The sequence below is a fragment of the Macrotis lagotis genome, chromosome 2 (assembly GCF_037893015.1).
Source record: "Macrotis lagotis isolate mMagLag1 chromosome 2, bilby.v1.9.chrom.fasta, whole genome shotgun sequence".
In the NCBI taxonomy this organism is placed as follows: Eukaryota; Metazoa; Chordata; class Mammalia; order Peramelemorphia; family Peramelidae; genus Macrotis; species Macrotis lagotis.
This window is the reverse complement of record NC_133659.1, coordinates 27,636,928-27,653,020: the sequence shown is the minus strand read 5'-3', so window position 1 is coordinate 27,653,020 and position 16,093 is coordinate 27,636,928. Positions and strand designations below refer to the sequence as shown.

The window sequence follows — 16,093 nt, the reverse complement described above, 5'->3', positions numbered from 1 at the left end:
TTCAGAGGGAGAAAGAACCTTTTCATAGAGAAAGAACTAAGGGGACAGAAAAATCAATATAAAGTATCTAAATAACTTTTCGTGAAGAGGGAAGTAACATACAATCAGGAGAATGGGTGGGGAGGGAGGGGTTGGTTTTTGTGAGGCAATGGGGTTAAGTGACTTGCCCAAGGTCACACAGTAAATATCAAGTGTTTGAGGCTGGATTTCAACTCAGGTCCTCCTGACTCCAGGTCCAGTGCTCTAACCATTGAGCAACCTAGCTGCCCTTGAGAATCTCAGGATTCTAAACAGCAGAGGCAAGAAGGAGCTACAAAGGCATGGAGGGAGAGGATGGAAAGCTGTAGATGGAGAATAGCAAGCATATACATTTGGAATATAGTGTTTGAAGGAGATTCTTGTGCTATGAAAGGGATTAAGTGTTTTAAATGACAATTGTGAAATTCTACTTGAGATCAAATGCAGAAAGAAATCACTGGGTAAGGGTATTACTCAGATCAGATCTGCACTTAAACAGAAATCACCAAGATAGCAAATTACAGGATAGGTTGGTTGAAGGAAAGATTAGAGACAAAGAGATCAAAGAAGAGGCCACTAAAATAACTTGACCAACTACAGAAGTGGCTATGTGAGAAAGTGAAGATGGAAAAGGCAGATAGGCAAGGTCAAGGTTTGGCAGTCAACTGCCAAATGTTCAATGAGGCAGAGTGAAGAACTGAGAATAATGTTACTAACCTGGGAGACTAAAAGACTGATGGTAGTAATTAGTAATAGTGAAAAATCTGAAAATGGGAAGGGGTGGGGGTGGGAAGAAGATCATAAATTCTGTTTTGGACATGTTGAGTTAGAAATGAAATGTTTCCAGGACATTGTCCAGTAGATGTTGTTGGACTGAAACTCATGGAAGAGATTGGGGCAGGACACATAAAGCTGGAAATCATCTAGAAAACATTGACGATTAAACCAAGGAGGTCACCAAATGAAAAAGTGCAGAGAGAGAACAGAATTCATACTATAGTGTAGAGGAACATTCACATTTTGGGTGCAGGATATAGACAATAAGCAATTGAAAAAGCAAATTGAACAAAGCAATATTCTAGAGGCAGGGAGACCTATTAAGTGAAACCTGTATTAATCCAGATAATAAGTGATGAGAACCTACTGTGGGTCAAAAATGTCCATTCTGCAATAAAAGCAACTGAGGCAGAGCCCCAAACCAACTCATTTATTAAGAGACCTGGCCCCTATTAATGAATAAGGGTCTCAAATCTTTCTCATGATCTAAGATGCCCTTTTTCTCCAGGGTCTTGTTTTTATAGTGTTTGACCAGATGTTAGAAATGATATAAAATACAGGATTTCATTGTTTGACAGACTTTTATACCTTGATTCTCCCAGGAGGGTAGTCTATACAGGTCATCTATAAAGGTCACACATCTACAGTGGCCAAAAAATTGGATGGGGCTGATGGTCATAGGATAAGGCAAAGGTCACTCATCAACCGAGTGCTAATGACCATTAACCCATAATGGACAACAGAGAGGGACAATAAAGGGCAGAGGGACAAAAAGAAGCTGGGAAATTTTCCATATCATTAGAATATCTCAGCCACACCTGACTTGGTTATTTACTCATCAAGAAAAAAGGATGGAGGGCCCCTAGTTGGCTTCCTGCAGTTAAGCAAATGAATTTATAATCCCTAGGTCAAAGCTCTGGGACCTAATACAAGACCAGAACTTTAAACTACGGGTTTAATTATAACAGGTTTGACTATAAAAGCAACTGACTAAATATATTAATAGACAGGAATAATCACTACCTCTATGGAATCCTGACTAGAATAAAATAGGGGTTAAATCAATAATTTGACATACTAGAGTAGTGGTTATGTAGTACAGAAGGTGACAGATACAAAAGATGTTGTTGAGATAGAATTCTCAAGATCTGGCAGATAATTAAATATGGAAGAGAGGAAAGAACTGAGAATAATACAGAGATTGTGAACCTGGTTAGAAGGGATTGTGCTAAGTTCTACTTTGGACATATGAAGTTTGAGATCATTTTGTGAGATCAAGATGGATATGTACATTGGAAGCATGCAGTGACATAGACCTAGAGCTACAAAAGAGACTATCCACATATAAAGATTTGACTGAGTCTATGGAAGTTGTTAAGTGACAGAATGGCTACAGAGGGGAAAAAAAGGTCCCAGAGAGCTCTGAAGTGTGTCCACATAAAAAGGGTAGGAAATTGAAGACAAATCTATGAAAGAAAACTGAGGAGGACTAATCTAAGATGGGAGGACAAAAAGGGGGGGGGGTGTCATAAAAGCCCATAAAGGAAAGACTATCCACAAAGTGGGGGTAGGGAGAGGGAGAGGCAATTAAAGAGTTAAATACTTCTTCAAGACCAAGAAGAGTGAGGACTAAGAAAAGGTTGTTGGATTGAACGATTTCTACATCCTGTGGACTACAATCCCTGCCAGGTTCTAACTCTCTCTGTTATTAAGTCTGTGGACCCAGAGTCAGACTTACAGAATCTCAGTGCAGAAAGGGGTTCAGAAACCATGGAATCCCTTTCCTCCACACCTGAACTTAGATTCTCCAGAAGTCACCAGTGTATTCACCTAAGAATTCCTAAGCCTAGTGCTTATAAATCCCAACCCTTACTCAATCAGCTCCTAGGGTTTCCTACCACCATTGAGGTCTAATGTGAATTTTTTTGTTTAATCACATACATCTTTCAGAACCTAGCCCATTCTATCTTTCCAGCAATATTTCCCCTTACTCCCAGCCACAAACTCCACCATTCAATCAAATGGGCCACCTTGCCATTCTTCTCACAAGATAGTCCAAATTCAGTTTCCATTCACTGGTTGTTCTCTATGCCTAAAAGACTTGCCCCTCCTCATACCAGCCTTTGAAAATCCCTGGCTCCCTACTGGACTCAGCTCCATCCCCAAACATTAGCTTTCCTAATCTCTCCCCTCCGCTCCAAGATAACCTTGGATATATACTGTATATATATTCAGACAGTGTATATGACTGTTAGAAAGAATGTCAAGTGGCATTCAACAAGTGCCTGTGATATGCCAAATACAATGCTAATGAGATACAAAGAAAGGTCTTATGTGACTGCACACACAAGACCTCTATCAGGGACTTCCAGGGAGGAGCCAAGAATGAAGCCAGCAAGTTCCCAGAGTTTTTTCCAACACAAGTTTAAATGAAACCTCTTCACATACCCTAAGCTACAGATTGCACCCCCAAAAAGAGTGAAACAAGCTCTCAACTCAAGTTATCGTATCTCTTCTGGGTAAAGGGGAAGTACCCAGCATAGGCAGGAGAGCTAGAAAGCCAGTCGAAGGCTATTAGCCACAGCACAGCTCAGGTCCCGGGTACCAATCCCAGCCCTGAAAACAAGGGGGCAACAGACAGGATCTGGTTGGGCTACTCCAAGAAGGAACAAACTTCTGCACAGGCAACACCACAGGCAAGATGAAAGCAAGAGCTACCCTAAAGGAGGAAACAAACTGCAAAACAGGTGATACCATAGGCAAGCAAAAAAGCCAGGGGCCAGATCTCAATCCCAGCACAAAAACCTTGGTACTATATACTCCCAGTGTCCCAGGAGCAGAGCTCAACTGTCAAAATGAACAAAAATCAAACAAACAAAGAAAAAGAAAGCACTAACCACAGATAGCTACTATACTGATAGGAATGATAAAAACATTTCAGAAGAAAAAAGCAATGTCAAAATGAATTGACCTCAAATTCAAAAAGGCCTCTTGGAAACGCTCAAAAATTATTTTAAAAATCAAGGAAGAAAGAAAGAAGAAAAATGGAGGGGAAAAAAGTGAGTCATGCAAGAGGATTATGAAAAATTAGCTGAAGAAATCAACTCCTTTAAAAGTAAAAATGACCAACTGGAAAAATATAGCATCAAAAAGTCAAATTAGCTAGCTGGAAAAGGAATATAACTCACTTAAAAGTAAAATTAATCATCTGAAAAAGGAAACGCAAAAGCTAATTGAACAAAATAAAATTCCTAAAAATTGGAAATTAACTAATGACTATGAAACAACAAGTTTCCATCAAACAAAACCAAAAAGCTAAAAAAAAGATGAAAATGCAAAATACCTCTTAGGAAAAATACCAACTTGAAAAATAGATGTTAGAGAGATAATCTGTGAATTACTGGTCTACCTGAAAGGCTCAAAAAAAAAAAGCCTGGAGGGGGTGGCTAGGTGGCATTGGGGGCAGCTAGGTGGCATAGTGGATAAAGCACTGGCCTTGGAGTCAGGAGTACCTGGGTTCAAATCCGGTCTCAGACACTTAATAATTACCTAGCTGTGTGGCCTTGGGCAAGCCAATTAACCCCATTTGCCTTGCAAAAAAAAAAAACCTAAAAAAAAAGCAAGTAGAAAGGGAAAAAAGTTAGTCAATAGTATTAAACTGTACATATATATCCCTACATGTGAAGACAATAATTCTCGAAAACTATATTTCTCTTAGGAAGTTAAAAGAAGCATACTTAAGAGGCTTTGGGATATAGAATGATCACAAAAAATAATGATGCTTTAGTTGATACTTTCATGAAGGTTGAATATAGTTGGAGGAAGTATACTTAGAGGGTATGGGTACAAAGGATATTGAGGTGCTTTAGCTATACATGATAATTTAGCTCTATTGGGACAGAAGGAAGTGTACTTAGAAGGTCTAGACAAAAAGATCAAGAAGTGATTATGCTTGTTTACTTGATGCATTAGCTACAATTGGATGGAGTATACTTAAGAGGGAGTAGGCATAATTGGATCAGGAAGTGATTCTGCTATACATGAAAGCTCATGAGGTTTGTATTTCTATAGAAGGTACTTGGAAAGAGGGTGTGGTATAAACTGATTTTAATTTGATGATGCTTATGGTTCTTGAGAACTGTATTTCTAATGGGATAGTTGAGGGGGGTGAACCTTGGGAGAGGCTAGGGATATGAAGTGACTATGAGGTAATGAGGCTTGTAAATCAATCTATCTATCTATCTATCTATCTATCTATCTATCTATCTATCTATCTATCTATCTGTCTATCTATCTATCTATCTATCTATCTATCTACCTTTGAGAACTGTACTTCCATGGAGACAGATAAAAGGATATCCTGACAGAGGATGTAGGTAAAAAACAGGTTTAAAACAATTAAGACATGAAAAGAAGGATTATAGTAGGAGAAAGTGAGGTATTAAAGGTTAAATAACACCACAAAAGAGACACAATGACCTACTGTAAAGTAAGGGAAAGTAGATTCGAGCACTGAGTAAATTTTACTCTCAACATATTTGAATCGAAAAGGGAATAACATACTTCCCTGTAGGATAGAGTAAATTTTTAAATACAATTGGGAATGGATGGGTTGGGGGGGGGGGGGGAGAAAAGAAAATAAAGAGGAAGAAGGTACTGAAAAAAGGGAAGGCAGTGGTAAAGGTAAAGTTAAATTAAAAGTTGAAAAGTAAAAAAGGAAAGGGAGAAGGAAAGGGAAAGGGGCTGATAGAAAAAAAAGAGTTGATGTAGAGACAGCAGTCAGAAGCAAAACATTGGTGAGAAGGGATAAGGGAAAAGGAAAAAGAAAAGTATAAATGGGGGAAGATAGCATGGAGGGAAGTGAGAGAACTAGTAATCAAAACTGTAAATGTGAATGGGATGAACTCTCCCATAAAATGGAAGTGGACAGCAGAGTGGATTAAAAAACCAGAATTCCATAATATGTTATAGAAAACACATTTGAAGCAGAGATACACAGAGGATAAAGGTAAAAGGCTGGAGTAGAATATATTATGGTTTGGCTGAAGATAAAGCAAAAGCAAAAATAGATTTCGTTAAAAGGGATAAGGACGGAAGTAACATCTTCTTAAAAGGTACTATAAGAAATGAAGTAATATCAATGTTAAACATATATGTACCAAGTGATATAGCATCCAAACTCTTAGAGGAAAACGTAAATAAGTTACAGGGAGATATTGAAAGTAAAACTGTAATAATGGAGGACCTCAATCTCTCTCTCTAAGAATTAGATAAATCTAACAACATAAAACAAGAAGATGAATCGAACTGTAAAAAGCTTAGATATTATAGACTTCTGGAGAAAACTGAATAAGTATATGATGATGATAATAATAATAATAATAATAATAATATTAATAATAATGGGCAGTATGTGGCACCTACACAAAAACTGACCATGTCCTAGAACATAAAAACCTCAGTCAAATGCAAAAAAGGCAGAAATATTAAATGCATCATCTTCAGCTTATGATGTAATAAAAGTTATATGTAATATAAAACCATGTAAAAATAAACTAAAAATTAATTGGAAAATAACTTTAAAGAATGAGAGAATCAAACAAAATAATAATAAATTATAATAATAATATATAGACTATAAATATAATAGAGAATATAGACTATAATATAATCTATAATATAAACAATATTTTATAATAAAATAATGATAAACAAAAATAATAAATAATAAATAATTTGTGACATCAATGCCATGACAAGCACACGAACTGGATTTGAATGAGGGGGAATGCTGTGCTAAGTCACCAGTCTCAATTTCTCTTCTGGAGCTATCTGGGGCCTGTGACCAGATATGAATCAGGATGACTAGAGATGACTCTGGATGCAGGGTAATAAGAATTAAGTTAACTTGCCCAAAGTCACAGTTAGTAAGTGGCAAGAGACTGAGGCTGAATCTGAACTCCTGGCCTCTTGAATCCAAGGCCAGTGGCCTATTCAGTGCACCACCTAGCTAGAGCCCAACAGATCATAGAAATAATCAACAATGTCATCCAAGGTAATGACAATGATGAGACGTAAAAAACTTTTGGGATGTAGTCAAAGCAATTTTTAGGCGAAATTTTCTATCTCTAAATGCTTATATGAATAAAACAGAAAAAAGAGAAGATCAATGAACTGAGCATGCAACTAAAAAAGCTAAAAAAAGAGCAAATGAAAAATCCCAATTAAATACCAAATTAGGAATTCTGAAAATCGAAAGAGAAAATACTCAAACCAAAAGAAAACAATTGAATTAATAAATAAAACAAGAGTTGTTTTTATGGAAAAAAAAAACAAAAATACATAAACCTTTGGTTAATCTGCTTTAAAAAATTAATACACCACCAATGAGGAGGAAATTAATGATTCAGATTTATTTTCTCCAACAATATGCCAACAAATTTAACAATCTAAATGAAATGGATGAATGTTTACACAAATTTAAGTTACGCAAATTAATAGAAAAGGAAATAAAATACTTAAATAACACCATTTCAGAAAAAAGAAATTGAAGAAAGCATCAATGAACTAACCTGTTAAGAAAAAATATCCAGGGTCAGATGGGTTTACAAGTAAATTCTACCAAACTTTTAGGAATAATTAATCCCAATTCTATATAAATTATTTTTAAAAATAGGTAAAGGGGAGGGGCGGCTAGGTGGTGCAGTGGATAAAGCACCGGCCCTAGAGTCAGGAGAACCTGGGTTCAAATCCGGTCTCAGACACTTAATAATTACCTAGCTGTGTGGCCTTGGGCAAGCCACTTAACCCCATTTGCCTTGCAAAAACCTAAAAAAAAAAAAATAGGTAAAGGGGTTCTGTCAGAATTCTTTTATGGTACCAATGATACTGATACCTAAACCAGAAAGAGTCAAAACCAAAAAAGTATAGAACAATCTCCCTAATTAATAATGATGCAAAATTTTTTAATAAAATTTTAGCAGAGTTTACAACAAGTTAATATTAGGATGATACACAATAGTCAGGTAGGATTTATCAATATTATGAAAACAATCAACATAAAAGATCATATCATATACAAAATTAAGAGAAATCATGATTTTTTCAGTAGATGCTGAAAAAGCCATATAAATCCACACAAATCATCAGCATTTCTATATATGACCAATAAAATCCAAGAGCAAGAGATAGAGAAATTTCATTTAAAGTAACTGTAGACAACATAAAATATTTGGGAATCTACCTCCTAAGACAAACTCAAAAACAATATGAACAAAATTATTAAATACCTTTTACACAAATAAACAATTGGAAAAATGTCAATTGCTCATAGTTAAGTCAAACTAATATAATTTAAAATGACAATTCTACCAAATTAAATTACCCAGTGCTTTATCAATCAAACTACCAAAAAATTATTTGGAACTAAGAAAAAATGGTAATAAAATTCATCTGGAGCAACAAAATGTCAAGATATAAAGGAATTTAATGAAAAAATTCAAATGAGGGTAGTTAGTCGTACCAGATCTAAAACTATCATAAAGCGGCAGTTATCAAAACTGTCTGGTACTAGCAAAGAAATAGTTAAATGTCTTGTTGGATTAGATTAGGTACAAAACAGACAGTAGTAAATGACTATAGCAATCTACTGTTTGATAAAGCCAAAGACTTCTGGGTTAAGAATTCACTATTTTGTAAAAACTGCTGGGAAAACTAGAAAACAGTATGGCAAAAACTAAGCATAGACCCACATCTCATTCTCTATATCAAAACAAGGTTGAAATGGGTACAGGATTTAGACATAAAAGGTGATACCACAGACTAATTAAGAGAAGTGATACTCTCTCTGTTGGATCTATGGAGAGGGGAGAAATTTATGAACTAACAGGAAATAGAGAACATTAGAAATTGCAAAATGGATGATTGATTATATTAATTTTTTTTTTGCTTTTTTGCAGGACAATGGAGTTAAGTGACTTGTCCAAGGTTACAACTAGGTAATTTTTAAGTGTCTGAGGCCAGATTTAAACTCAGATCCTCCTGATTCCAGGGCCATTGCTCTATCCACTGTACCATCTTGCTGTCCTTGACTATATTAAACAATAAAGATTTTGGACAAATTAAACCAATACATCAAAGATTAGAAGGAAAACACCGAAAGCTAGAAAACAATTTTCAAAACTGGTGTTTCTGATAAAGAACTCATTTCTAAAATATATAGAGAACTGAGTCAAATTTTTAAGATTACAAGTCATTTTCCAATTGATAAATGGTCAAAAAATATGAACAGGCAGTATTCAGATGAAGACATTAAAACTATTTATAGTCACATGAAAAAATGCTTCAAATCATTAAAATTAGAGAAATGCAAATTAAAAGATGAAATAACTAACAGACTGGCTAAGGTGACAAAAATGGAAAATGATTAACATTGGACAGGATGTGGGGGAAATGGGCCTCAAATGCATTGTTGATTGAGTTGTGAACTGATCCAGCCGTTCTGGAGAGCAATTTGGAATTATACCCAAAGGGCAATAAAACTGTGCATACCCTTTGATCCACCAATACCACTGCTGGGCCTGTATCCCAAAGAGATCCTGAAAAAGGATAAGAAACGTACATGTACAAAAACATCCAAAGCAGATCCTTTCAAAATGGCAAAGAATTGGAAATTGAGGGGATGTCCATCAGTTGGGGAATAGATGAATAAGTTGCGGTATATGAATACAATGGAACTCTATTTGTTCTATAAGAAATCATGAGGGATGGGACTTCAGAATGGCATGCAAAGACTTGCATGAATTAATGTTGAGCGAAATGAGCAGAACCAGAAGAACGTTGTCCACACTAATAGTAATATTGGGTGATGATCAACACTGACAGATTTGTTCATTTCGACAACGTAATAATCAAAGGCAATTCTAAAAGACTTGTGACAGCAAATACTCTCCATATCCAGAAAAAGAATTGAAGAATTTAAATGCTGAGCAAAGTCTTCAACTTTTTTAAGTAGTCTTATGTATTATGTCATTCCCCCCCCTCTAATTTTTTTTACCCTATTTGGATTTGATTCATCTTTTACAACATGATTAATATGGATCGATGTTAATCATGTAAAGCCTATATTAGATTGCTTTCTGTCTGGGAGAGGAAGGGAAGAAAATGTAAAACTCAAAATCTTGCAAAAAATGATTTTTGAAAACTACTGTTGTGTGCAGTTGGAAAAATGAATAAAGTAAATATTTAAATTAAAAAAAGAAAAAAGAAAAATCATGAGCATCCAGACTTTAGAGAACCTTAAGTGAAGGGAGCAGAACTAAGAGAACATTGTTCAAAGAAATTCAGTCAAAGACAATTCTGAGAGAACTGTTATGGAAAATGTTATCCACATCCAGAGAGAAAATTATAGAGTCTGAATGAAGAGCAAAGCATATTATATTCACTTTTTAAAACTTCTTACATTTTTTCTTTCTTTCTCATAGTTTTTCCTCCCTTAGTTCTAACTCAACTCCTCTTTTCACAACATAACTAATATGGAAATGCATTAAAACACAATTTTACTACCAGATTGTTCTTCATCCTGGGGGGGGGGGGGGGAGTGGAAGAAAAAAATATGGAACTCATAAATCTGCAAATAGATGAATGCTGAAAACTACTGTAACTGGAAAAATAAAATTTTAAAAAATCACCCTATACTAGACTGCTCACCATCTCAAGGAGAGGGGAGAAGAGGGAAGGAAGAATAGAATTTGGAATTCAAAACTTTGAGATCTGGAAAAAAGGTTTTCTGTACAAAGTGGGGCTTTAGTGGACTCTTGAAGGAAGTATTTCAGGGGCAGCTAGGTGGCACAGTGGGTAGAGCACCAGCCCTGGAGTCAGGAGTACCTGAATTCAAATCTGGCCTCAGACACTTAATAATTACCTAGCTGTGTGGCTTTGCGCAAGCCACTTAACCCCATTGCCTTGCAAAAAACCTAAAGAGAAGACAGAGAGAGAGAGACAGAGAGAGAGAGAGAGAGACAGAGAGAGAGAGAGAGAGAGAGAGAGAGAGAGAGAGAGAGAGAGAGAGAGAGCGCATTTCAGGTATGGGAGGAAAAAGAAACAAGGATCACTGATCAGAGGTGGAAGACTGGAAGTAGAACAAAGGACTAGGTTATTAAGGGTTTTAAGGGGAGACCTTCGAGCATCAGGACTGTTTTACTTTTGTCATTCTCTCCTTAGTGTTTAGCAGAGGACTAAAGGACTTATAATAAAGCCATAACTATTGGCAATGATTCTTCTAGCTCAAATACTCAATGTTATATATTTGGATCCGTATTTGTTGTTGTTGTGTTATCTATTCTGGATTTGTACCAGAGGAAAGATAATCATATTTCATATTTACAAGGAGTTTTTCACATCTCTGAAGTCCCTAATCCCTGAAAAATAAAGGTTCCACAAAAAAGATTTCTAAATCAGAAAAGGGCAGTTGCTACATCTGGCAAATGTGAAGGAGAGGAAGAGAGAAGCCATTTTTTAATGAAATTTAAAAGTATGGCTAGAATTGTCACTGCCCAATAAAGATCCAAATGAAGACTCAAAATGTTCTGCTTTGGGCTTCTGAAATAAGTACTTATTAAAAAGAAAACATAAAAACAAAAACTCAGACTTCAGTATACACAGCAATGACCAAAATAAGGACAATGACAACTGCTTTACTTGCAATGCTTCAAGATGTAGGAGACACTTTTCTTATAACAACCTTCTTCTCATTTGGTAAGTGAGGAACTTAAGACTCAAAGAGATTATCAAAATTGATTCAAACACAGGATTCCTCTCCAGGACTCTTGACTCCCAACACACCTTCAAATGCCTGGCACACAAAACTGAGCAAGAACCAAGGTCTCTGCTCACGAGCTCATCTGACTACTGTGGGAAAAGGAATCAGCATGTATTAAGCACCAACTACAAGGTGGGCACTGTACAGGAGCCCCTTACCTAATGATCTGCCCAATCTGAAGTCAGATCTTTCTGACTCTATGGGCAAACTCACCCTCACCTTGAGAGAGCAGCAATGAATACCTGCTCCTCCAGGCCTATCCTAGGACCAAATATTAACTCCTCTGGACAACCTAGACCCAAGGTCTTTCTGGTGTCCCTGGTCACTGCTGTCAATTCTCTAACTCTGCTATCCAGCCACAAGGGCCTTCTCTCTGTCCCTCACCCAGGATGCTGTGTCTCTTGCCCCAGTGCCTTAGGTCCTGACTGTGTCTCCCCAACTCCTTAGCTCTGCCTCACAGAAGCCCTGGCTTCCTTTCAGACCTGCTCAAACAAACATCACTTTCCTTCCAGGTTTAAGGCCTCATCTTATCCAGTAACAAACTGCCTTGCTGTCCATTTCTCCCAGTGGTGACTTCCACCAGAAACCTCCATTTGGAGGAAGGAAACAAGCCCTTTATTGTTTTGGGAGCTTCGAGCCTTCACTACCATGTCTCACCCAGCAGCCTCTTTATCCTGACATATCTCTAGAGACTGTGGATGCAATTTTCCACCAATGTAAGTTTCATTAGGAAGAAGGAGCAGACAACCTTCCTTCCTTCTGTCCTCTCCCAGCTCTGCTTCTAACTCTCCAGACTCTACCACCATGACCCCCTGCTGCTACCATCTCCCCCACTTCTTCCCATTTTCAGCTAGCTTCTAGGTATCTCTGGTGATTAAAAAATAAATCCTGTCTTTCTTCTTTTCTTTAAGCTGTATCATCAGCACTTAGGACAGAGCCTGGCATACTGTATTTGTTGTTGAGTTAATTCAGCTGTATCTGACTCTTCATGATCTCATTTGGGGTTTTCTTGATAAAGATACTGGAGTTCCCTCTCCAGCTTATTTTATAAATAATGACTTGCCTTGGGTCACACAGCTTAAGTGTCTAAAGCTAGATCTGAACTCAAGAGGAATCTCTCTGATTCTTGTCACAGCACTGAATGCAAACATGGCACCACCTGGTTGACTCTTCTCAAACTATTTAATCTTTATTTTGCACATGATACTCCTTCCCATCATAGAACATTAAGGTCCTCCAGGTCAGAAATTGTTCCCTTCTTTGACTTTGTTTCCACAGCTCCTAACACCACACCCAGCACACAGGAAGAACTTAATGCTTGCTGCTTAAGTGACCAAGTCCATCCTCTCTTTTTACTAGTAAGAAAACTTTACCCTAGAGGAGTTATTGCCCAAAGTCAAAAAGCAAGCTAAGATAGTGTGAGAATTTAGCTTCTCTGACCTCTGGCCTAATCCCCTTTATCAAACGACACTGTTCTGCCACCTTCTCTGGGTTTTTTTCCCCTCATTTACTAAATGAAAAGATAGGACTTAATAATTCATTCTGATGAATGAAGTTTTTTTGGAGGAATGCTAAGGTTTGGGGCTTTTTTAAAGCAAAAATTAATAATAATTTCTGCCTATTAGATCAGAGTTTATCCTACCCCTACTATTAATAATTCACACAATAAGACAAATGGTAAAATTCAAGCTACTGGCTCTTCATTTCATTTAAAAGAAGATAATAATAACACCAAAAAGTCTTTCAATTGTCTTTTTCGGCAAAGATGTGTATCTTTCTATACCAAAAAAGGGCATGATTATTGTGCCTGTGGTAGTGGTAGTAGTCATGGTGGTGGTGGTAGTGGTAGTAGTAGTAGTAGTTGTTGTTGTAATTGTAGAGTAATAGCAATCTGTAGGCAAAGAAATGAAAATCATACTTCCAGAGTATTTTATAAGATAGGACATAGTACATGGGCAATTCAGGGCAGAACCAGTGAAACACATAGAACCCAGGAAGATCTTGATTCACATTCTATTTCTGAAAATTTCCACTGAGTTGAACAAGGGCAATTCCCCATAATTCTTTGAGACTCTTCTTTCTTCATCTGTAAAATGATACCTTTAGTACCTATTTCAAAGAGTTGCTTGTGAGTCTCATGAGATAGCATAGGTAAAAAAATTCTTCAAATACATAAAATACACAAACTAAGAGAACAGCAAATAGAGAACTTAATCAAATCTCAGAAAAGGAAATCTATTAAAGAACTAACAAGGAGAAAAATCCTCTTCTAAAGAGATTTACAGAGAATTTCATCAAACTTCTAAAGAAAAATTAATAATACTGTACAAATTATTCTCAAAAAATGAGAAAGTACTCTATAATACTCCTTTGAGAAGACAAGGAGTCCTATTAACTAATTCAAAAGAAGTAGAGAACTTTAGACCCATATCATTCCTGAATAGTGAATCAAATGTTTTAAATAAAATTCCAAATAGACTATGGCAAATTATCTAAATAGCTATTCTATTCATAATGACCAGGCTGAATTTATACCAGACATACAAAAATAGTTCAACATTATTGATCTAATTAACATAGTTCTGTCAATAATTACCATTATTTCCCTATTTTACAGATGAGAAAATGAAGGCCCCCAAACATGAAAGGATTTGCCCACATTATTACAACTTTTAAGGGTTGGGGTTCAGATTCAAACTCAGGATTTCTTATACCAAGACCAGTGTTTTTTCTAATTCCATCCACCCATTTTCACCATGAACAAGGACAAAATAGCACTGTTGACATATTTATTCTCCACTGCCATTTCTTCCTGCATAATTTAACATCCTTATTAAAATTCTAGGTTTCTTTTCATACCAATGGTATGAGCTGACTAATGGAGTCTTTTGTTGTATATGTAGAGACCTAACTTCCTGGAAAATCAAACATAGAATTAACTAAGAAACGTCCTTCTTCCTGCATATGCCATTCCTTGCATTTTGCCTCCCACTTTGAGAAAAAAAACTAAAATGCTAAACTCTTCTGGTGGTACAAAAGCGCCTCTCTTATTTGCCTCAGTCAGCAGACTCTTGAGAAGAATTTTCAGTTATGTCAAATACACAGTGATTTCAGAGCTCAAAAACACAGAATGAATCTGTTGAGCTCAGGGGTGAAGGGTAGAGGGCGCAAAAGAACAACATTCCTAAAAAACAAGTGACTTCCTGGTGTAGGGCTGAACAAATAATTTGTTCATTTAATAAAAACACAAACAAGTGACTGGTTAAGATGACTCTAAAATATCAAGGAAAGCTCACCCCATCTCATGAACAAAGCAATACCATCTTCTGGCCCAAGCCTTGGAGAGAAAACCTGACTCTTACTTAAGGAATATAGGCTTTGGCACGAAATTCACTGAACACAAACAGGCAAATTGTCTAAATTGTCTAAAGCAGGCAAGATGGCTCTTCTTGCTCAGCAGACTGGGTCTCCAAAGACAGGACAGGGATTCTAAGACATCTCTCTCCAGGACTGACTCAGCAGAAAGCAGCCAAATATACAAGGGTTTCGTGCAGCACAGATTCTGGCACGAGAAGTGCCAAAAACATTTATTCTGGAACTCCGTCAGATTGCAACCATATTTAGCAGTCTTTTTAAATTTAACTTTTTAAGTGGAGGGGGTAAAGCTAATTCTGAAGCAAGTTCCTGTGAGCATCTGGTTTGCTTTTGAAACAAGACCTTCATTAGAATGAAATCCTTTTTGAACCAGAGAAAAATGTTGGTGCCAAACCTAGAGAATATGCCCACTTTCCTGGGATGAAACTCCTTCTGACTGTTGGGGGAGGGGTGGGCAAGAAGGGCCTGGATCTGTTGATCACTTAATTCCCATCACAGAGGGAGCTATAAGGTACAAAAACTACACTTTTTTCCCCCTCATAAATCTGCTTTATCTCTGTAAGGTACCAAACATTTCTAAAAACCTGGTGAGTTGGAGGATGTTTTGTATTCTGGCATTTTCCTGCTTGTCCAAAACAAGGTACTTCTTACAGGGTTGGTTTGTGTTTGTCTCATCTGCACTTTGCAGTTCAAGCTTCAGTAATTTCAAAATCCTAAAACCCAAAACCCAAGAAAAACTGGAAAGAAGAGGTTAGGGAGAGAGGAACTCATTAATAAACAACTCCTGGAAGTAAGGGTGGTTTTACCTCCTCCTGAAGGAAAGAAGAGGATGGACATCTCTGACTTAAAGTCAGGAGTTAAGCAAACTCAAGTTCCTCAGGCTTTCTCTTCCCAGTAGCCCTGAAATCATTTCATCTTCTCCAACCTCTCCAGATCTTAATGCACTCCATGATGTCAGTCTAAACTGGCCCAGTACCAAACGTTTTATTTACATTCTATAAACATTACAGGGTACTCCTGGAAAGAGTCCAGTTTGAAAAACCAGCCTGACTCCACTCCTTACCAGTTATGTGACCTTGGATAAGACCATGTCCTTGCTGGGCT

At 36.9% G+C, this 16,093-nt stretch overlaps 1 protein-coding gene across 1 annotated transcript in view; it reads right to left on the bottom strand.

The window, feature by feature from the left end:
- The window catches only part of LOC141511833 (FAS-associated factor 1-like), a 243,903-nt gene that overhangs the window by 131,277 nt on the left and 96,533 nt on the right, over nucleotides 1-16,093 (bottom strand). The gene's annotated exons all lie outside the window — the stretch shown is intronic.